The sequence below is a fragment of the Ranitomeya imitator genome, chromosome 4, assembly GCF_032444005.1.
Source record: "Ranitomeya imitator isolate aRanImi1 chromosome 4, aRanImi1.pri, whole genome shotgun sequence".
Taxonomy (NCBI): domain Eukaryota; kingdom Metazoa; phylum Chordata; class Amphibia; order Anura; family Dendrobatidae; genus Ranitomeya; species Ranitomeya imitator.
The window spans coordinates 572,372,402-572,397,964 of record NC_091285.1 but is presented as its reverse complement, the minus strand read 5'-3'; positions in this window follow the sequence as shown (position 1 = coordinate 572,397,964).

Below are 25,563 nucleotides of genomic sequence, written 5' to 3'. Positions count from 1 at the left end.
TGAAATAGGTCTGTTTAGCAGAGGTGAGGGCTGATTTGAAGTCAAGTGTAGCTTGTTTGAAAGCAGTGAAGTCGTCTGGCAGGCGTGTTTTCTTCCAACGCCGCTCCGTGTATACAAATATTGTAATGTATACAAATACATTATTATTATTGTACATTTTTATAGCGCCATTTATTCCATTATGCTTTACATGTGAAAAGGGGCAAATATAGACAAATACAACTAAACATGAGCAAAATACAAGGCACACAGGTATATAAGGAGGGAGGACCCTGCCCGCGAGGGCTCACAGTCTGCAGGGGATGGGTGAGGATACACTAGGAGAGGGTAACATAGTAACATAGTAATTAAGGTTGAAGGAAGACTTTAAGTCCATCTAGTTCAACCCATAGGCTAACCTAACATGCCCTAACATGTTGATCCAGAGGAAGGCAAAAAAAAACCATGTGGGTAGAGCTGGTTGTGCGGCAGTTCAGTAGGTTGAGGATCACTGCAGGCTGTGGGCTTTTCGGAAGAGGTGAGTCTTCAGGTTCTTTTTGAAGGTTTCTATGGTAGGCGAGAGTCTGATGGGTTGTGGTAGAGAGTTCCAGAGTATGGGGGAAGCACAGGAGAAGTCTTCGATACTGTTGTGGGAACAAGAGATGAGAGGGGAGTAGAGAAGGAGGTCTTGAGAGGATCAGAGGCTGCGTGTTGGTAAGTACCGGGAGACCATTTCCCAGATGTATGGAGGAGACGGGTTGTGGATGGCTTTGTATGTCACTGTAAGGGTTTTGGTTAAGTAAAAAGGGCAGCACACTGCAGCGCCAAAACATGCAAACTTGAAAACACGAAATTTGAACTGCATTACTGCACTAGAAATATGAAAAATGAGAGCTTTTAGCGCATAAAAATGGCCATATTTATGTGTACCTTGTAGCCACTTTACGGCATCTCTCTTATACGAGGTCCTACGCTTGACCTACCTCGCTGAGAATAAACGTCTCCATCTGAATGGGTACATGTGAAACCTCTTCTTGGACTCAAATTCTCTCTTTCTGTGGAGGGGTATTGGACCTACTATAATTAAAACACCTGTGGCTAGGAGGCGGGGAGTGCACGATCAGAAGGCTAAAGAATACATTTCAAAAACCTGACCTGCACATCCAAACATAGACTGAGTGTGAACAGGTGCTGAACCCAGAGTCGCCAATTCGTATATAGTTAAGTAAAAAGGGCAGCACACTGCAGCGCCAAAACATGCAAACTTGAAAACACGAAATTTGAACTGCATTACTGCACTAGAAATATGAAAAATGAGAGCTTTTAGCGCATAAAAATGGCCATATTTATGTGTACCTCGTAGCCACTTTACGGCATCTCTCTTATACGAGGTCCTACGCTTGACCTACCTCGCTGAGAATAAACGTCTCCATCTGAATGGGTACATGTGAAACCTCTTCTTGGACTCAAATTCTCTCTTTCTGTGGAGGGGAACTGTAAGGGTTTTGAACTGGAGCCTCTGGGTGATAGGAAGCCAGTGAAGGGCTTGGCATAGGGGAGAGGCTGGAGAATAGCGGGCAGACAGGTAAATTAGTAGAGCAGCAGAGTGTAGGATGGATTAGAGTGGTGCCAGAGTGCTACGTACTGTACATACATACATACATACATACTTCTATTGTTTCCCATTCAAAAGTATACTGCTAAGACTGCATTTTTTATATTTCATGCAATTGTTTAAACCCCTAAAAGGGACAGCAAATTTTCATTTTTGCGCTTTGTTTTTTTTTACTTCGCTTCTTTTTCATTTTTCTGTCAACATAACTGAATGAGGGCTTCTTTTTTTGCAGAATGAGTTGTAGTTTTAAGTACTATTTATGTAGGATAAATGATGGAGAAAAAAACAATTACGCATTTTTGGGTATATAGCTTATAAGGTGTTCAATATGTGCTAACAATGACCTGCAAACATAATTCTCCAGGTCAGTATATAACAGTTACACCAAACATGCAAAGAACTTTGTAAAATTATGATTTTTATAAAATAAAATTGGTTTCTGTCCCTATTTTGTGAGATTCATAACTTTTTATTTTTTCATCAAAGAAGTTACCGTATATGAAAATGTGTTCTTTGCGCACTGAGTGACAGATTTTATTATTATCGTTTCGAGGTACATGCAGAGGTTTGATCGCTTTTGATTGCATTGTTTGTGGGTGGTGCAATTACCTAAAAATGGGAATTATAGTTTTTTTCTTTATGACATCTCCTATACAGAATATACATATACACCAAAAGAGAATATATTAGATGCATCCACTCAAGATTATAATACCTACAGTCATGGCCAAAAGTTTTGAGAATGACACCAAAATTATATTTTCACATGATCTGCTGCCCTCTGGTTTTTATTAGTGTTTGTCTGATGTTTATATCACATACAGAAATATAATTGCAATCATATTATGAGTACCAATAGGTTATATTGACAGTTAGAATGAGTTAATGCAGCAAGTCAATATTTGCAGTGTTGACCCTTTTTCTTCAAGACCTCTGCAATTCTCCCTGGCATGCTCTCAATCAACTTCTGGACCAAATCCTGACTGATAGCAGTCCATTCTTGCATAATCAATGCTTGCATTTTGCCAGAATTTGTTGGTTTTTGTTTGTCCACCCGTCTCTTGATGATTGACCACAAGTTCTCAATGGGATTAAGATCTGGGGAGTTTCCAGGCCATGGACCCAAAATCTCTATGTTTTCTTCCACGAGCTATTTAGTTATCACCTTTGCTTTATGGCAAGGTGCTCCATCATGCTGGAAAAAGCATTGTTGGGCGCCAAACTGCTCTTGGACGGTTGGGAGAAGTTGCTCTTGGAGGACATTCTGGTACCATTCTTTATTCATGGCTGTGTTTTTAGGCAAGACTGTGAGTGAGCCGATTCCCTTGGCTGAGAAGCAACCCCACACATGAATGGTTTCAGGATGCTTTACAGTTGGCATGAGACAAGACTGGTGGTATCGCTCACCTCTTCTTCTCCGAATAAGCTGTTTTCCAGATGTCCCAAACAATCGAAAAGGGGATTCATCAGAGAAAATGACTTTGCCCCAGTCCTCAGCAGTCCACTCCCTGTACCTTTTGCAGAATATCAGTCGGTACCTGATGTTTTTTCTGGAGAGAAGTGGCTTCTTTGCTGCCCTCCTTGAAACCAGGCCTTGCTCAAAGAGTCTCCGCCTCACAGTGCATGCAGAAGCACTCACACCAGCCTGCTGCCATTCCTGAGCAAGCTCGGCACTGCTGGTAGTCCGATCCCGCAGCTGAAACAGTTTTAAGATATGGTCCTGGCGCTTGCTGGTCTTTCTTGGGCGCCCTGGAGCCTTTTTGACAACAATGGAAGCTCTCTCCTTGAAGTTCTTGATGATGCGATAGATTGTTGACTGAGGTGCAATCTTTTAGCTGCGATACTCTTCCCTGTTAGGCCATTTTTGTGCAGTGCAATGATGGCTGCACGTGTTTCTTTAAAGATAACCATGGTTAACTGAAGAGAAACAATGATACCAAGCACCAGCCTCCTTTTAAAGTGTCCAGTGATGTCATTCTTACTTAATCATGACTGATTGATCGCCAGCCATATCCTCATCAACACCCACACCTGTGTTAATGGATCAATCACTAAAACGATGTTAGCTGCTCCTTTTAAGGCAGGACTGCAATGATGTTGAAATGTGTTTTGGGGGTTAAAGTTCATTTTCTGGGCAAATATTGACTTTGCAAGTACAGTAATTGCTGTTAAGCTGATCACTCTGACATTCAGGAGTATATGCAAATTGCCATTAGAAAAAATAAAGCAGTAGACTTTGGAAAAATTAATATTTGTCTCATTCTCAAAATTTTTGCCCATGACTGTACAGATATGATGCACAACTACAACATATGTATTAGAACAAATACTTTTATTGTATCATAAAAACATGACAAAATGCATAATATAGGGGAAAGATCTCCTATACAGGTTAAACAATTTAACATTTTGATAGATCACACTTTTCCGGATGCAGGAAAGCCAAATATGTATCTTTCTTTTATTTATTTTTTTTAATACTGTTTATTTTTAACTGTGGGAAAAGATGGTGATTTACATTTTTAAGTTTTTTATTTATTTTTTATCATTTTAAAAACTTTAATACTTTTTTTGTTTATTTTTCCCTTTTGTTTTTAGTTCCCAAACAGGCTTGAACCTCTGATTGTTTGAATTGTTTGATTACTTATTCTATATCCTGCAATATCGTAATATGTCAAAAAAATCAAGCTTTCTATGAAGTCCAGCCTTCGGTTGGTCTTCACATGAGTAAGAGCATGGCAGCGTTGAGATGAGGCTGGTGGGAGCCAGGAACGGACACCCGGCAGGATCACTTGGCTTAAATGCCACTGTCAGAGGTTAACAGCTGAGAGCGGAGTTAGCTGTACAACACAGCCTGCATCTACCTTGTATGGAATAGGCTCTGACCTAGAGGAATCTCCATATATCTACACCCCCTCAATGATGTAATGGTATGGTGTGAAAGTGTTAAAAGATGTAGTTGACAGCACTTTTCATAACCAAAGTTATACATAGAAGAGGAAATAGGTCATTCACAGAGCGGAGGCAGGTGGAGGGACCGGGGATCACAGACAGGGAGGAGAAAACCCAGTACACAGTCCGGCCCCTGTGCACCAAAAGCTAATTAACAGGAAACTTCAAATGGTGATTAAGGATGAACAACAAAGCAGATGTCTTCACCAAAGGTTCAAAGTACTCAGTATTCCAGCGCCATTACCGCCATGTCTTTTCTTTATATTACAAAATCGTGCTGACACGTTCTCTTTAAAGAACTTCAAATACTAAAGTGTGAGTGAGGCCTGAGGCAGTGTTTCCCAACAAGCAGTTGTGGCTCCCTAGCATACTTTGCCTGTGGCTCTTCCAGTGTTGCCAGCTCTAAATGCTATTGTGCACCAAGGATGTCATCACACTATTAGCATTGAACAAAAAGACTTGTAGGACCCCGATTCAGTGGCCATGGCGGTGGTCTGGGGCTGCCAGACTAGAGCCCTGCAAATCTCTTTCTACCTGCCAACATCCTTTGGTACGCCTTTTGATTAGTAGGCCTGACATAACATTATTGCAGATATAATGTCACTCTGGATGTATTTCTAGAAGCAGAAATATCTACAGGTAACTTTGACATAGTGGGAATAACCGAGACATGGTTAGATGAAAGCTATGACTGGGCAGTTAACTTACAGGGTTACAGTCTGTTTAGAAAGGATCGTAAAAATCGGAGAGGAGGAGGGGTTTGTCTCTATGTAAAGTCTTGTCTAAAGTCCACTTTAAGGGAGGATATTAGCGAAGGGAATGAGGATGTCGAGTCCATATGGGTTGAAATTCATGGAGGGAAAAATGGTAACAAAATTCTCATTGGGATCTGTTACAAACCCCCAAATATAACAGAAAGCATGGAAAGTCTACTTCTAAAGCAGATAGATGAAGCTGCAACCCATAATGAGGTCCTGGTTATGGGGGACTTTAACTACCCGGATATTAACTGGGAAACAGAAACCTGTGAAACCCATAAAGGCAACAGGTTTCTGCTAATAACCAAGAAAAATTATCTTTCACAATTGGTGCAGAATCCAACCAGAGGAGCAGCACTTTTAGACCTAATACTATCTAATAGACCTGACAGAATAACAAATCTGCAGGTGGTTGGGCATTTAGGAAATAGCGACCACAATATTGTGCAGTTTCACCTGTCTTTCACTAGGGGGACTTGTCAGGGAGTCACAAAAACATTGAACTTTAGGAAGGCAAAGTTTGAACAGCTTAGAGATGCCCTTAATCTGGTAGACTGGGACAATATCCTCAGAAATGAGAATACAGATAATAAATGGGAAATGTTTAAGAACATCCTAAATAGGCAGTGTAAGCGGTTTATACCTTGTGGGAATAAAAGGACTAGAAATAGGAAAAACCCAATGTGGCTAAACAAAGAAGTAAGACAGGCAATTAACAGTAAAAAGAAAGCATTTGCACTACTAAAGCAGGATGGCACCATTGAAGCTCTAAAAAACTATAGGGAGAAAAATACTTTATCTAAAAAACTAATTAAAGCTGCCAAAAAGGAAACAGAGAAGCACATTGCTAAGGAGAGTAAAACTAATCCCAAACTGTTCTTCAACTATATCAATAGTAAAAGAATAAAAACTGAAAATGTAGGCCCCTTAAAAAATAGTGAGGAAAGAATGGTTGTAGATGACGAGGAAAAAGCTAACATATTAAACACCTTCTTCTCCACGGTATTCACGGTGGAAAATGAAATGCTAGGTGAAATCCCAAGAAACAATGAAAACCCTATATTAAGGGTCACCAATCTAACCCAAGAAGAGGTGCGAAACCGGCTAAATAAGATTAAAATAGATAAATCTCCGGGTCCGGATGGCATACACCCACGAGTACTAAGAGAACTAAGTAATGTAATAGATAAACCATTATTTCTTATTTTTAGTGACTCTATAGCGACAGGGTCTGTTCCGCAGGACTGGCGCATAGCAAATGTGGTGCCAATATTCAAAAAGGGCTCTAAAAGTGAACCTGGAAATTATTGGCCAGTAAGTCTAACCTCTATTGTTGGTAAAATATTTGAAGGGTTTCTGAGGGATGTTATTCTGGATTATCTCAATGAGAATAACTGTTTAACTCCATATCAGCATGGGTTTATGAGAAATCGCTCCTGTCAAACCAATCTAATCAGTTTTTATGAAGAGGTAAGCTATAGACTGGACCACGGTGAGTCATTGGACGTGGTATATCTCGATTTTTCCAAAGCGTTTGATACCGTGCCGCACAAGAGGTTGGTACACAAAATGAGAATGCTTGGTCTGGGGGAAAATGTGTGTAAATGGGTTAGTAACTGGCTTAGTGATAGAAAGCAGAGGGTGGTTATAAATGGTATAGTCTCTAACTGGGTCGCTGTGACCAGTGGGGTACCGCAGGGGTCAGTATTGGGACCTGTTCTCTTCAACATATTCATTAATGATCTGGTAGAAGGTTTACACAGTAAAATATCGATATTTGCAGATGATACAAAACTATGTAAAGCAGTTAATACAAGAGAAGATAGTATTCTGCTACAGATGGATCTGGATAAGTTGGAAACTTGGGCTGAAAGGTGGCAGATGAGGTTTAACAATGATAAATGTAAGGTTATACACATGGGAAGAGGGAATCAATATCACCATTACACACTGAACGGGAAACCACTGGGTAAAACTGACAGGGAGAAGGACTTGGGGATCCTAGTTAATGATAAACTTACCTGGAGCAGCCAGTGCCAGGCAGCAGCTGCCAAGGCAAACAGGATCATGGGGTGCATTAAAAGAGGTCTGGATACACATGATGAGAGCATTATACTGCCTCTGTACAAATCCCTAGTTAGACCGCACATGGAGTACTGTGTCCAGTTTTGGGCACCGGTGCTCAGGAAGGATATAATGGAACTAGAGAGAGTACAAAGGAGGGCAACAAAATTAATAAAGGGGATGGGAGAACTACAATACCCAGATAGATTAGCGAAATTAGGATTATTTAGTCTAGAAAAAAGACGACTGAGGGGCGATCTAATAACCATGTATAAGTATATAAGGGGACAATACAAATATCTCGCTGAGGATCTGTTTATACCAAGGAAGGTGACGGGCACAAGGGGGCATTCTTTGCGTCTGGAGGAGAGAAGGTTTTTCCACCAACATAGAAGAGGATTCTTTACTGTTAGGGCAGTGAGAATCTGGAATTGCTTGCCTGAGGAGGTGGTGATGGCGAACTCAGTCGAGGGGTTCAAGAGAGGCCTGGATGTCTTCCTGGAGCAGAACAATATTGTATCATACAATTATTAGGTTCTGTAGAAGGACGTAGATCTGGGTACTTATTATGATGGAATATAGGCTGAACTGGATGGACAAATGTCTTTTTTCGGCCTTACTAACTATGTTACTATGTTACTATGTTACTATTAATCAGAAGAGTCATGGACACAAGTACAAGGTCTTTAGTTCGGCAGCTATGCGCTACAAATGTGGGCCATCAGGGCCCTGCAAATTTTTTAACACAACTCTACTACTACAGTACCTATCAGTTAACACTACTGTAGTGTAAAAGCTGCAAATTTAATAGGATACTTTACTTTCTATGCTCCGTGTTGCTCAACATCATCTGAGAAATCTAAATATCTCGCACCCTACAAAAGGCTCTAACGCACAGCGGTAAAATATACGGAGGAAATATAAAGAAGTGTGGGCTCAGAATTGGATCTGATAATGATGACCTGTCACAAGGATAGGTTATTAATATCACAGTAGACGACAACCCTTATAGAACGACTAAGATTACAGTTTAAAAATATGTTCTAAAAAAAGTTCTAAGATTTGATACATAAAAATGTTATAAATAATTACTTTCTTTTACATTAGCCTTTGTTTATAGGGGTTGTCCACTACTGGCACTCTATACTTAAAGGGCCACTGTCACCCCCTGCAGCCGTTATAAACTAAAAGAGCCACCTTGTGCAGCAGTAATGCAGCATTCTAACAAGGTGGCTCTTTTAGTTTTTGGTGCAGTTATTGCCAAAATAAAGCGTTTTATAATTTCGCCAAAATACCTTTCTTTAGACAGGGAGGCAGGTCTTTAGTACTGGCCGCACAGGCACATGTGAGGTCAGATGGCCAGAGCTCACTGCGCCTGTACCAGCCAGTACTAAACAGCGCAGGCGCCGGATTTCATGGGAAAACAGCGCGGAGGGGGTGGCACCCGGCGCCCCTGAAGCTTTGAGTGACGGCAGTGTGACGTTTCCAGCAGGGGGGTTAAGACCTGCCTCCCTGTCTAAAGAAAGGTATTTTGGCGAAATTATAAAATGCTTTATTTTGGCAATAACTGCACCAAAAACTAAAAGAGCCACCTTGTTAGAATGCAGCATTACTGTTGCACAAGGTGACTCTTTTAGTTTATAACGGCTGGAGGGGGTGACAGTGGCCCTTTAAGGGAATCTGTCAGCAGATTTTTGCTATGCAATCTGAAACAGCATGAGGTAGGGACAGAGACCCTACTTCCAGACATTTAGGCTATGTGCACACGTTGCGGATTAGGCTTAGGAATTTCTGGTGCGGATTCTGCCTCTCCTGGCAGAAAACGCACCTGCGGATTTGTCACGTTTTTTTGTGCGGTTCCGCAGCATTTTTTGTGCGTTTTAGCTGCGGTTTTCTTGCGGATTAGCTGCGTTTTTTACCCCTGCAGATTCACAAAAAAGAAGTGACATGCTACTTCTTTTAAACCGCAGCGTTTCCGCAGCGGATTTTCCGCAAAGTGTGCACAGCATTTTTTTTCTCATTGATTAACATTGTACTGTAAATCAATTGCGGATCTGTAGCGTTTCTGCACCGCAAAAAATGCTGCGGATCCGCAGAGAATCCGCAACGTGTGCACATAGCCTAACAGTTTACTGGGTGTAGCAGATAGAAGATAGTGACAGTTTTCTCTGTTACAAATCTAGCAGAGCTAAGTTGCTCAGTTGTGTATAACCTCGACCACACCACTAATTGGCAGCTTCCTGTGTACATAGTGACATAGAGCTGCTAATCAGTGTTGAGGGCAGAGCTGGACCAGGAGGCACAGGACAGTTGTCCTATAGTGATAATCTCATGCTGATAAAACACTCCTTGCATTGAAACAGCAAAACACAGCCCAGTAAGTGACACAGTGGCCTCCTCTAGATCCTGCTGTTCTCAGATTACATAGCAAAAACCTGCTGACAGATTCCCTTTATTAAAGCCAATGCCCCATAGAAAATAAAAACAATGTATATTCACTTCCTGCAGTGGTGACGTTCCAGTGTTGGCGCTGCCGGGTGATATGACGTCACTTGACTGATGCAGCCAATTAGTAGTTACTGATTGGCTGTGGCTTAACAATATTCCATCACAGCAGATGTCCACTCTAATGAAATAGTAAGGCTATGTGCACATGTTGCGTATTGGGGTGCAGAATTTTCTGCACAAAATCTGCATCTCTTGGCAGAAAACGCAGGTGCGGATTTGATGCATTTTTTGTGTGGATTTTGTGCGGATTTACTGCCGATTTTGTGCAGATTTCATGCGTTTTTTTTACCCCTGCGGATTTCTAGAATGGAGAAACGCTGCAGATCTGCACTAAAGAAGTGACACGCTCCTTCTTTCGATCCGCAGCGTTTTTCATGCGGAATTTTCCACACCATTAGCACAGCATTTTTTTTTCTACTGATTTACATTGTAATGCAAATCACTTTGCGGATCTGCAGTGTTTCTGCGCGGAAAAAAACGCTGCGGATCCGCAGTAAATCCGCATTGTGTGCACACAGCCTAAAGGCTGCTTGGCTGCAGCGCTCATGGGACATAATGTCAGACGAGCATCGGCACATACCGCGTCAACGTTGCTGAAATGGCACCAGGGCGGCAGGCGAGTGTAAACTTTTCCTATGTTACTCAGGGGACTTGCACATTTAAGAAGTTGTATCCTTCAGAAAGACAAATATGTGTATGGATAGATAGACAGATAGATAGATAGATATTAGATAGAATATAGATTGATAGATAGATAGATAGATAGATAGATAGATAGATAGATATTAGATAGATAGATAGATAGATAGATAGATAGATAGATATTAGATAGATAGATAGATAGATAGATATTAGATAGAATATAGATAGATAGATATATAATAGATAGATATATAGATACTAGATAGAATATAGATAGATAGATATTAGATAGATGATAGATAGATAGATATTAGATGATAGATAATAGATAGATAGATAGATAGATAGATAGATATTAGATAGAATATAGATAGATTGATAGATAGATAGATATTAGATAGATAGATATTAGATAGATAGATAGATAGATAGATATTAGATAGAATATAGATAGATAGATATTAGATAGATGATAGATAGATAGATATTAGATGATAGATAGATAGATAGATAGATAGATAGATAGATAGATAGATAGATAGATAGATAGATAGATAATGTGATCTAGGAGTTATATATTATTTGATCTAAAAGTTTTGCGTGATGATCAAAAATGTATTTGTTATGTAAATGCCCACAACTGCTAGAGAAAGAAGTGTCATGATGTGTTCTGGATTTCTTTTGGGCCAGATATCCAGTTTTGCGAGGGTTTGAACTCAATAACTACAGATGCTGCAGTAGTGAGGCTGCTGGTACGGCCGCAGGCTGCGAACTCTTGATGCAAACAAAAAAGCACTGGAACTAATCAGGAGATAGACAAATGGTCTCACATGTTATCCAGCTAGACAGCTCTGCCTAGGGATAAATCCTGTCTAGTAAATAACTGCTTGCTCTCTCTGGCACATTCAGCTGTCATGCTCAGCAGAGACATTTTTTTTTTGTACCAACAATCCGATATTATTTCATTATTGAAACAACCGTTCTGATGTACACTTGGATAGATTTTGCCTACAAGTAGAATCATTTTCCCAGAAAAAGATTTGTTTTTGAGACACATACATTGCCAATACTGGAAATAATTTAATAACTGGCTTCCTTATTGCGCTGACCTTGAGTGTGCACGATCTGTGATCAGCCTCCCCTGCTGAGTATTGTCAGCTGATCACAAGCAATCTTAATATTAATTATGCATTAAATTTGTAGGGTTACAATAATGGGAGGTAATAGAGACGCAGGACATAATCTGAGGTACGGTTCGCTCTGCTTTCTTAGTAAAACTACAATTATTTGTTGCATAAAAGTGAATTGTCATTTTTAGCTGCCAGAAAAATCGTTAGATGACACTTATACAAGAGCATTATTAATACAGTACGCACTGACTTACCTTACTTAAATATTCCCCAAATGCACATATTTTGTTGGTATTAATAAATAATCCAAGAATTAATGTTACTGAATAGTTTCATGAAATATACAGTATATGTAATATTTACTATTATGATTTGCTGGAGGTGAGTATAAAAAAGTGATTCCTATCTTAGACATAATTGACACATGCACAACTTGAGAATGATGCAAAGACTTCAAGGGGCTCAGCAATGAACTGGAACAAACGTTTACTAAGCATGAGGCAAGGGATTGTATTCTCTCAATTTTGTCACAATCTAGGCAGATAAACACAGTATTGAGGCACAGAACCTGGCGGTTACACAAGAAAATAGAGGCACAGAGCTTGGTGGTTACACAAGAAAACAAAGGCACAGAGTTTGGTGGTTGCACAAGAAAATAAAGGCACAGAGTTTGGTGGTTGCACAAGAAAATAAAGGCACAGAGTTTGGTGGTTACACAAGAAAATAAAGGCACAGAGCTTGGTGGTTACACAAGAAAATAAAGGCACAGAGTTTGGTGGTTACACAAGAAAATAAAGGCACAGAGTTTGGTGGTTACACAAGAAAATAAAGGCACAGAGTTTGGTGGTTACACAAGAAAATAAAGGCACAGAGCTTGGTGGTTACACAAGAAAATAAAGGCACAGAGTTTGGTGATTACACAACAAAATAAATAAAATTAGACAGGAATTCACACCATTTTTTAAAAATACTGTATTTTGCGGATTATAAGATGCACCGGATTATAAAACACACTCCAAATTTTGAAGCGAAAAATAGCAAAAAACCTTTTTTTTAATAAATTGGTGGTGCATCCATGCGTCTTATTGCTTACCGGGAGTGGTAGCTGCGGTGAAGCGGGGTCCCAGGGTCGCTGCTGGAGGAGGCAAGAGTGGAGCGTTGCTGCAGGCCATAGGCTGGGCTGAGGGGGTGCCCAGATGTGCGATGCTGCGGTTCTTCGGTGGTGCGGGGGCTCTTCCAACATTTTGTAAAAGCCCAAAGCCCCTGCACTTACATGGTTCACTATGCGGTGGAGTCCTGGAAAATGGCTGCCGGGGGAGGCGCATGCGCAGATGGAGATCTTGGCACCAAGATCTTGTGCAGATAAGACCAGTTAAGGAATTTGTGCACCTAATACATATAATTGCACCAAGACATTGCCTGAGAACTGCCATCTCACTTCACAGAAGGGGCAACCATACCACAGGTGCAGCTGCACAGGTGTCCAGAAGGAGTGGGGGTACGATCAGCTGCTGAAACATGTTTTTGCTCCCATACAGTAGTAAAAGCATACTTTGACATGAGAACATAGAAACTTGGAGCACATAAACGCCTTCGCGGGCAGGGTCCTCACTCCTCCTGTACCAGTTATGACTTGTATCGTTTAAGATTATTGTACTTGTTTTTATTATGTATACCCCTCCTTACATGTAAAGCGCCATGGAATAAATGGCGCTATAACAATAAATAATAATAATAATAAACCAAATGAAAGTAACAATTAAAGGGTAAATTTTAATGACAAGTCAATACATAAAAACATTACAAACGTATCTCACAAAAGTTATGTCAATAACAGAGATGTTCAAATCAAGCCAAAAAGGTGCACCAAAAATATGGTGTCACCCCACATGCATATCCCAGAGTAGGAAGGGATAAGGTGAAGGGACAGAGACAGTTTCCTGTCAAAACATCAGATAGGGCCATGTGTATGCCTGAAGTAGACCCAAGGTCTGGACAGTAAGCAGTGCTGCATTATGTGGATGTCTTGAAGTGAGGAGAGACTGAGATGGTGGTTAGCATGACCCAGAGTAAAAAGAAGAGGAAAACCGTCAGGAGGACAGAATGAGTAAACAGAAATGGGTCCCGGGAGAAGACGCCTAGCAGCACACCCCAGAGTTTATAACTCAGAGAGGTAACAGGTCAAGACAGTACAGAGTACATGAGACATGGTATTACATGCTGACCACCACGCACTGCATGCCAACTGTACAACAGACAACCATGAATTGGGTGTTGACAGTATAGAGCAAACTAAATTTAGAGCTAACTTTACTACTTACTACCAGAGAGTAGATACTGACTGTGCCACTGATCAACTGGGGTGGACTGCTAATTGTACCACAGGCTGCCAGAGATTGTATTCTTACTGTATGCTGCACACCAAAGACTGTATGCTAACTGTACACCAGAGAGATTATGCCAACTGCACACTGCATACCAGAGAGTGGTCTACAGCTGTACACTGCACACCACACCTGTATGCTAACTGTATACCAGAGAGTGGTTTCCAGCTGTACACTGCACACCACACCAGAGACTGTATACTGACTGCACCCCAGATACCACATGTGAACTGTACACTGCACACCGTAGACCAGGGGTGCACAACCTATTCTGGTCCAAAGACCACAGTGTCATGTTGAATATCCCCCAAGGACAGCAACAAATCTAAGAGGGTTATTACCATCTGAGACATTTCTGGCATATCAAAATTATATGCAGTGGCGGATTATAATGAGGTCAATCTGGGCGGTAGCCCAAGGCCCAGTGGTGTGGGGGGGCCCTGGGCAACCGCTCAGATTGACCGCCGCCATCAGGGCATTACTGCCCTGACTGGCGTATGGGCCCGGTGAGCAGAGGGGGCCCGCATCAGGCCCCGTCTCATCTGCTCACTGGACCCCTACCGGCGCTGCGGCAGTTTAATGCTATTGATGTGCCAGCATCTGATGTCATTGTCAATCGCCGGCGAGTGCGCGCTGCTGGAAGGAGCATCGCCGAAGGAGCGCGGACAGGTGAGGAGAACTAGGGGTTTTTTTTATTGCGAACGGTCCAGGGGGCCTGGGCCAGAATGCTGGACACACTGGGGGCAATATGCTGGACACACTGGGGGTAATATGCTGGACACACTGGGGGCAATATGCTAGACACACTGGGGGCAATATGCTGGACACACTGGGAGCAGGATGCTGGACACACTGGGAGCAGGATGCTGGACACATTGGGGGCAGAGATGCTGGACATTGGGGGCAGAGATGCTGGACACACTTGGAGCAGGACTGGAGACAGATGGGGCAGGATTGGAGACATGGGCAGAATGTAGATACGGGGCATGATTGGAGACACGGGGCAGAATGAAAGACATGGGGTAGGATTGGAGACAGATCATGCAGGATCATGGGGCAGGATGGATACGATGGAGACTGATGGGGCAGGATGGGGAGATTATATGGGCAGAATCGATCCTCATGATGGCAGGATGGGCGAACATATAGCTGAAGCCAGGAATGAGATACACGGGGCCAAGATGGGGGATATTATTATTACCATAGGGGCTAATTAAGGGATATTATTACTGCAGTGATGTGTTATGAATAGGTAATGCAGAACCACAATGGACCTTGAAGTTCAGAGCACACAAGTGACCTGACAAAAACCACAAAACATAGGACGAGCTCTGAGACGTGGAAACTCTGCTGACCGCAATCCCTAAACCTATCAAACCACACTAGAGGTAGCCGTGGATTGCGCCTAACGCTCCCTATGCAACTCGGCACAGCCTGAGAAACTAGCTAGTCCTGAAGATAGAAAAATAAGCCTACCTTGCCTCAGAGAAATTCCCCAAAGGAAAAGGCAGCCCCCCACATATAATGACTGTGAGTTAAGATGAAAATACAAACACAGAGATGAAATAGATTTAGCAAAGTGAGGCCCGACTTACTGAATAGACCGAGGATAGGAAAGATAGCTTTGCGGTCAACACAAAAACCTACAAACAACCACGCAGAGGGGCAAAAAGACCCTCCGCACCGACTAACGGTACGGAGGTGCTTCCTCTGCGTCTCAGAGCTTCCAGCAAGCAAGCAAAACCAAAAAAGCAAGCTGGACAGAAAAAATAGCAACAAAAGTAACACAAGCAGAACTTAGCTTATGCTGAGCAGACAGGCCACAGGAACGATCCAGGAGGAAGCAAGACCAATACTAGAACATTGACTGGAGGCCAGGATCAAAGCACTAGGTGGAGTTAAATAGAGCAGCACCTAACGACTTAACCTCAACACCTGAGGAAGGAAACTCAGAAGCCGCAGTACCACTCGTGACCACAGGAGGGAGCTTGATCACAGAATTCACAACAGTACCCCCCCTTGAGGAGGGGTCACCGAACCCTCACCAGAGCCCCCAGGCCGACCAGGATGAGCCATATGAAAGGCACAAACAAGATCGGCAGCATGGACATCAGAGGCAAAGACCCAGGAATTATCTTCCTGACCATAACCCTTCCACTTAACCAGATACTGGAGTTTCCGTCTCGAAACACGAGAATCCAAAATCTTCTCCACTATATACTCCAACTCCCCCTCCACCAAAACGGGGGCAGGAGGATCAACAGATGGAACCACAGGCGCCACGTATCTCCGCAACAATGACCTATGGAATACGTTATGGATGGAAAAGAATCTGGAAGGGTCAAACGAAAAGACACAAGATTAAGAACCTCAGAAATCCTATACGGACCAATGAAACGAAGCTTAAACTTAGGAGAGGAAACCTTCATAGGAATATAACAAGATGACAACCAAACCAAATCCCCAACACGAAGTCGGGGACCCACACAGCGTCTGCGATTAGCGAAACGTTGAGCCTTCTCCTGGGACAAGGTCAAATTGTCCACTACATGAGTCCAAATCCGCTGCAACCTGTCCACCATAGTATCCACACCAGGACAGTCAGAAGACTCAACCTGCCCTGAAGAGAAACGAGGATGGAACCCAGAATTGCAGAAAAACGGTGAAACCAAGGTAGCCGAGCTGGCCCGATTATTAAGAGCGAACTCAGCCAACGGCAAAAAGGACACCCAATCATCCTGATCAGCAGAAACAAAACATCTCAGATATGTTTCCAAGGTCTGATTGGTTCGTTCAGTCTGGCCATTTGTCTGAGGATGGAAAGCCGAGGAAAAAGACAAATCAATGCCCATCCTAGCACAAAAGGCTCGCCAAAACCTCGAAACAAACTGGGAACCTCTGTCAGAAACGATGTTCTCTGGAATGCCATGTAAACGAACCACATGCTGGAAGAACAATGGCACCAAATCAGAGGAGGAAGGTACAAAGGTACCAAATGGATCATCTTAGAGAAGCGATCACAAACTACCCAAATGACCGACATTTTTTGAGAGATGGGGAGATCCGAAATAAAATCCATAGAGATATGTGTCCAAGGCCTCTTCGGGATCGGCAAGGGCAAAAGCAACCCACTGGCACGAGAACAGCAGGGCTTAGCCCGAGCACAAATCCCACAGGACTGCACAAAAGAACGCACATCCCGCGACAGAGACGGCCACCAAAAGGATCTAGCCACCAAATCTCTGGTACCAAAGATTCCAGGATGACCAGCCAACACCGAACAATGAACCTCACAGATAACTTTATTCGTCCACCTATCAGGGACAAACAGTTTCTCTGCTGGGCAACGATCAGCTTTATTAGCCTGAAATTTTTGCAGCACCCGCCGCAAATCAGGGGAGATGGCAGACACAATTACTCCCTCTTTGAGAATACCCGCCGGCTCAGGCAAACCCGGAGAGTCGGGCACAAAACTCCTAGACAGGGCATCCGCCTTCACATTTTTAGAGCCCGGAAGGTACGAAACCACAAAGTCAAAACGGGAGAAAAACAGCGACCAACGAGCCTGTCTAGGATTCAACCGTTTGGCAGACTCGAGATAAGTCAATTTCTTGTGATCAGTCAAGACCACCACGCGATGCTTAGCTCCTTCAAGCCAATGACGCCACTCCTCGAATGCCCACTTCATGGCCAGCAACTCTCGATTGCCAACATCATAATTTCGCTCAGCAGGCGAAAACTTCCTGGAAAAGAAGGCGCATGGCTTCATCACCGAGCAATCAGCACCTCTTTGCGACAAAACAGCCCCCGCTCCAATCTCAGAAGCATCAACCTCTACCTGGAACGGAAGCAAAACATCTGGTTGACACAACACAGGGGCTGAAGAAAAACGACGCTTCAACTCTTGAAAAGCTTCCACAGCAGCAGAAGACCAATTGACCACATCAGCACCCTTCTTGGTCAAATCGGTCAATGGTTTAGCAATACTAGAAAAATTACAGATGAAGCGACGATAAAAATTAGCAAAGCCAAGGAACTTTTGCAGACTCTTCAGAGATGTCGGCTGAGTCCAATCATAAATGGCCTGGACCTTAACAGGGTCCATCTCGATGGTAGAAGGGGAAAAAATGAACCCCAAAAATGAAACCTTCTGAACACCAAAGAGACACTTTGATCCCTTTACAAACAAAGAATTAGCACGCAGGACCTGGAACACCATTCTGACCTGCTTCACATGAGACTCCCAATCATCCGAGAAGACCAAAATATCATCCAAGTATACAATCAGGAATTTATCCAGGTACTCTCGGAAGATGTCATGCATAAAGGACTGAAATACTGATGGAGCATTGGCAAGTCCGAATGGCATAACTAGGTACTCAAAATGGCCCTCGGACGTATTAAATGCAGTTTTCCATTCATCGCCCCGTTTAATACGCACAAGATTATATGCACCACGAAGATCTATCTTGGTGAACCAACTAGCCCCCTTAATCCGAGCAAACAAATCAGATAGCAGCGGCAAGGGGTACTGAAATTTGACCATGATTTTATTTAGAAGGCGGTCATCAATACAAGGTCTCAGCGAACCATCCTTCTTGGCCACAAAAAAGAACCCTGCTACCAATGGCGATGACGACGGCCGAATATGACCCTTCTCCAAGGATTCTTTAACGTAACTCCGCATAGCGGCGTGCTCAGGTACAGATAAATTAAACAGTCGACCCTTAGGAAACTTACTACCAGGAATCAACTCGATAGCACAATCACAATCCCTATGCGGAGGTAGGGCATTGGACTTGGGCTCATCGAATACATCCCGGTAATCAGACAAGAACTCTGGGACCTCAGAAGGGGTGGATGATGAGATAGACAGAAATGGAACATCACCATGTACCCCCTGACAACCCCAGCTGGACACAGACATTGATTTCCAATCTAATACTGGATTGTGGACTTGTAGCCATGGCAACCCTAACACGACCACATCATGCAGATTTTGCAACACCAGAGAGCGAATATCCTCCTGGTGCGCAGGAGCCATGCACATGGTCAGCTGGGTCCAATACTGAGGCTTATTCTTGGCCAAAGGCGTAGCATCAATTCCTCTCAATGGAATAAGACACTGCAAGGGCTCCAAGACAAACCCACAGCGCCTAGCAAACTCTAAGTCCATCAAATTCAGGGCAGCGCCTGAATCCACAAATGCCATGACAGAATAGGAAGACAAAGAGTAGATCAAAGTAACGGACAAAAGAAATTTCGACTGTACCGTACCAATGGTGGCAGACTTAGCGAACCGCTTAGTGCGCTTAGGACAATCGGAGATAGCATGAGTGGAATCACCACAGTAGAAACACAGCCCATTCTGACGTCTGTGTTCCTGCCTTTCAGCTCTGGTCAAAGTCCTATCGCACTGCACGGGCTCAGGTTTATGCTCAGACAATACCGCCAAATGGCGCACAGATCTACGCCCACGCAAGCGCCGACCGATCTGAATGGCCAAAGACATAGACTCATTCAGACCAGCAGGCATAGGAAATCCCACCATGACATCCTTAAGGGCTTCAGAGAGACCCTTTCTGAAGATTGCTGCCAAAGTACATTCATTCCATTGAGTGAGCACAGACCACTTTCTAAACTTCTGACAATAAATCTCTATCTCATCCTGACCCTGACACAGAGCCAGCAAATTTTTCTCTGCCTGATCCACTGAATTAGGTTCATCGTACAGTAATCCGAGCGCCAGAAAAAAAGCATCAATATTACATAATGCAGGATCTCCTGGCGCAAGGGAAAATGCCCAGTCTGGAGGGTCGCCACGTAATAAAGAAATAATGATCTTAACTTGTTGAACTGGGTCACCAGAAGAGCGAGGTTTCAATGCCAGAAACAGTTTGCAATTATTTTTGAAACTCAGAAATTTAGCTCTATCTCCAGAAAACAAATCAGGAATAGGAATTCTTGGTTCTAACATAGCCACAAAGTCTTGCATATTTTGTACTCTTGCAGTGAGAAGATCCACACATGAAGACAGACCTTTAATGTCCATCACCACACCTGTGTCCTGAACCACCCAAATGTCTAGGGGGAAAAAAGGCAAAACACAGTGCAAAGAAAAAAAAATGGTCTCAGAACTTCTTTTTTCCCTCTATTGAGAAGCATAGTACTTTGGGCCTCCAATACTATTATGAATAGGTAATTCAGAACCACAATGGACCTTGAAGTTCAGAGCACACAAGTGACCTGACAAAAACCACAAAACATAGGACGAGCTCTGAGACGTGGAAACTCTGCTGACCGCAATCCCTAAACCACACTAGAGGTAGCCGTGGATTGCGCCTAACGCTCCCTATGCAACTCGGCATAGCCTGAGAAACTAGCTAGTCCTGAAGATAGAAAAATAAGCCTACCTTGCCTCAGAGAAATTCCCCAAAGGAAAAGGCAGCCCCCCACATATAATGACTGTGAGTTAAGATGAAAATACAAACACATAGATGAAATAGATTTAGCAAAGTGAGGCCCGACTTACTGAATAGACCGAGGATAGGAAAGATAGCTTTGCGGTCAACACAAAAACCTACAAACAACCACGCAGAGGGGCAAAAAGACCCTCCGCACCGACTAACGGTACGGAGGTGCTCCCTCTGCGTCTCAGAGCTTCCAGCAAGCAAGCAAAACCAAAAAAGCAAGCTGGACAGAAAAAATAGCAACAAAAGTAACACAAGCAGAACTTAGCTTATGCTGAGCAGACAGGCCACAGGAACGATCCAGGAGGAAGCAAGACCAATACTAGAACATTGACTGGAGGCCAGGATCAAAGCACTAGGTGGAGTTAAATAGAGCAGCACCTAACGACTTAACCTCAACACCTGAGGAAGGAAACTCAGAAGCCGCAGTACCACTCGTGACCACAGGAGGGAGCTTGATCACAGAATTCACAACAGTGATGTATTTATTTTATTTTTTGAGGACACTATTTTAAATGGGGGGCAGTCCTGTTACTGTGTACAGTGATACTATGTCGCCTCTTTTTCTTCATGTGGTGTAATGTAGATGTTGGAAAAAATTAAGTAATGTGTTCTGCAAGCAGAGCTCGAGATGACTGTGTTATTTCCTGCAGAGACAAGTCCTGGCTGGATGAAGTGATGGCAGTCTGTGCTGGATGAAAGATGAAGGACTTCACCTAGAGATGTCACTGGTGAGTCAGTGTTACCTATACACTGTATACTATATACAGAGGTCCTGTGTATAATGTCACCGGTGATCACTGTATAACCTCTACACAGACACTACATACTAAGTACAGATCTCCTGTGAATACTGGCACTTATGGTGTTAGTATTGTTTTTTTTTTCTTCCTAACTGAAGGGTAAATTGACTAGATCAATGGATGTTTGACAGGTTATAGTTTCACGCAGCAACTATTTTTCTGGAACAATCTGGTTCAGGTATATGATGACCCCGCCGCATGACCCCGTCACATGACCCTGTCACATGACCGGGGGGCCCACAGTGTCTGAACAGCGCAGAGCCCTGGCTACCCTTATTCCACCCCTGATTATCTACTATATAATTGTCTATGGGTCACTTCCGTCTTTCTGTCTGTCTGTATGTATTTCTGTCTGTCTGTAACGGAAATCCCAAGTCACTGATTGGTCGCGGCAAAACAGCCACGACCAATCAGTGACTGGCACAGTCTGGCGGCAAAATGGCCGCTTCTTACTCCCTGCAGTCAGTGCCCGCTCCATACTCCCCTCCAGTCAGCACTCACACAGGGTTAATGGCAGCGCTAACGGACCACGTTATGCCGCGGTGTAACGCACTCTATTATGATCTGGTGGCCTAGGAGCAGCATGAGACGGACTCTGGAGAAGGTGGTCCCTGTACTGACCGCAGACCCTGAACCTAGCAGCGCAACTAGAAATAGCCGTAGGGGGTACCTAACACTCCCTAGACCCCTCGGCAGAGCCTAAGATCTAACTACCCCTAAAGACAGAAACAGGAAACCTATCTTGCCTCAGAGAAAATCCCCAAAGGATAGATAGCCCCCCACAAATATTGACTGTGAGAGGAGAGGGAAATAACATACGCAGATATGAAATCAGATTTTAGCATAGGAGGCCATACTAGCTAAAAAGAAAGAATAGAACAGAGCACTATGCGGTCAGTATAAAAACACTAGAAAATATCCACCACAGAATATACGAATCACCACATCTGACTAAAGACATGGGGGGTATATCTGCATCTCCAGAGAAATAGCTAGGCTGCAAAAATCCCTTACAGACAAACCTGGACAAGACAAAAACATGAATATGCACAGAACTATAAGGTCCACAGCAAGTGGACAGCAAAAACAAAGCCAGGACTTATCTTTGTAGAAAAGCACAGCAAACTGGAGAGACCAGCAGGGAAGTGAATCCTGCAAAAACAATGACAACTGGCACTGACTAAAGAGTCCTGCAAAGCTATATACCCCAGTCAGTTTTGCAATTAGTAGATACACATGTCCACTCCTGCAGTCCAGGCACAACTGCATTACCCTCTACAACCACCGGAGGGAGCCCAAAAGCTGAATTCACAACAGTACCCCCCCTTGAGGAGGGGTCACCGAACCCTCACCAGAGCCCCCAGGCCGATCAGGATGAGCCCGATGAAAGGCACAAACCAAATCAACGGCATGGACATCAAAGGCAGAAACCCAAGAATTATCCTCCTGGCCATAACCCTTCCACTTGACAAGGTACTGAAGCTTCCGCCTCGAAAAACGAGAATCCAAAATCTTCTCAACAACATATTCCAACTCCCCATCGACCAATACAGGGGCCAGAGGATCAACAGAGGGAACAACATGTTCCACATATTTCTGCAACAAAGATTTATGGAAGACATTATGAATAGCAAACGAGGCCGGAAGCGCCAGGCGAAAGGACACCGGATTAATAATCTCAGAAATCCTATAAGGACCAATAAATCGAGGCTTAAACTTAGGGGAAGAAACCTTCATAGGAACATGATGGGAAGATAACCAAACCAGATCCCCAATCCGAAGCCGGGAGCCAACACACCGACGACGATTAGCAAAACATTGAGCCTCCTCCTGAGACAGCACCAAATTGTCCACCACATAAGCCCAAATCTGCTGCAACCTGTCGACCACAGAATCCACACCAGGAAGGTCAGAAGGCACAACCTGCCCAGAAGAAAAACGAGGATGAAAACCAAAAGGGCAAACTTGGCCAATGGCAAAAAAGCCACCCAATCATCCTGATCAGCAGACACAAAGCATCTCAAATAGGTCTCCAAGGTCTGATTAGTTCGCTCAGTCTGGCCATTTGCCTGAGGATGAAATGCAGAAGAAAAAGACAAATCAATGCCCAGCTTGGCACAAAAGGCCCGCCAAAACCTAGAAACAAACTGGGAACCTCTGTCGGACACAATATTCTCCGGAATACCATGCAAACGTACCACATGCTGAAAAAACAACGGAACCAAATCAGAAGAAGAAGGCAATTTAGGCAAAGGCACCAAATGAACCATCTTAGAAAATCGGTCACAGACAACCCAGATAACCGACATTCTTTGGGAAACAGGAAGATCGGAAATAAAATCCATAGAAATATGTGTCCAGGGCCTCTCGGGGACCGGTAATGGCAAAAGCAACCCACTAGCGCGGGAACAGCAAGACTTAGCCCGTGCACAAATCCCACAGGACTGCACAAAAGAACGCACATCCCGCGATAAAGAAGGCCACCAAAAGGACCTACTAACCAAATCTCTGGTACCAAAAATCCCAGGATGGCCAGCCAACACAGAACAATGAACCTCCGAAATCACTTTAGTAGTCCATCTATCAGGAACAAACAGTTTCCCCACAGGACAGCGGTCAGGTTTATCAGCCTGAAATTCCTGAAGAACCCGTCGCAAATCAGGGGAGATGGCAGAAAGAATCACCCCTTCCTTCAAAATGCTGACCGGCTCAAGAACCCCAGGGGAATCAGGAAAAAATCTCCTAGAGAGGGCATCCGCCTTAACATTCTTAGTACCAGGAATGTACGAGACCACAAAATCAAAACAGGAGAAAAACAGGGACCATCGAGCCTGTCTAGGATTCAGCCGTTTGGCAGACTCGAGGTAAATCAGATTCTTATGATCGGTCAGGACCACAATATGGTGCTTGGCCCCCTCAAGCCAATGTCGCCACTCCTCAAATGCCCACTTCATAGCCAACAACTCCCGATTGCCGACATCATAATTGCGTTCCGCAGGCGAAAACTTCTGAGAAAAGAAGGCACACGGTTTCATCAAGGAACCATCAGAATTCCTCTGAGACAAAACGGCCCCTGCCCCAATGTCAGACGCGTCAACCTCAACCTGAAATGGAAGAGAAACATCTGGCTGACGCAACACAGGGGCAGAAGTAAATCGGCATTTAAGCTCCTGAAAGGCAGAAACAGCCGCGGAGGACCAATTTGTCACATCAGCGCCTTTCTTGGTTAAATCGGTCAGAGGTTTAACCACACTGGAGGAGTTGGCAATGAAACGACGATAAAAATTAGCAAAGCCCAATAATTTCTGAAGGCTCTTCACAGATGTGGGCTGAATCCAATCATGAATGGCCTGAACCTTAACCGGATCCATTTCTATAGATGATGGAGAAAAAATGAAACCCAAAAAAGAAACCTGCTGCACTCCAAAGAGGCACTTTGACCCCTTCACAAATAAAGCATTATTACGGAGGATCTGAAATACCATCCTGACCTGTTTCACATGAGACTCCCAATCATTGGAAAAAATCAAAATATCATCCAAATATACAACCATGAATTTATCAAGATAACTCCGAAAGATATCATGCATGAAGGATTGGAACACAGATGGGGCATTAGAGAGTCCGAATGGCATCACAAGGTATTCAAAATGGCCTTCGGGCATATTAAATGCAGTTTTCCATTCGTCACCCTGCTTGATATGAATAAGATTATATGCCCCTCGAAGGTCAATCTTAGTAAACCAGCTAGCCCCCTTAATCCTAGCAAACAAATCAGTAAGCAAAGGCAAGGGGTATTGAAATTTGACCGTAATCTTATTCAAGAGGCGATAATCAATATAGGGTCTCAAGGATCCATCCTTCTTGGCAACAAAAAAGAACCCCGCTCCTAACGGTGAAGAAGATGGCCGAATATTCCCTTTCTCCAAAGACTCCTTAATATAGCTCCGCATGGCGGTATGTTCAGGCACAGACAGGTTGAAAAGTCGGCCCTTAGGGAACTTACAACCTGGAATCAAGTCAATAGCACAATCACAGTCCCTATGCGGTGGAAAGGAACTGGATTTGGGTTCATCGAATACATCCTGGAAGTCTGACAAAATCTCAGGAAATTGACATCAAAGGAACCTGATCATGAAACCCCTGACAACCCCAACTAGTCACAGACATGGATTTCCAGTCTAACACTGGATTATGTAGCTGTAACCATGGAAAACCCAGCAAAATATCATCATGCAAATTATGCAACACCAGAAAA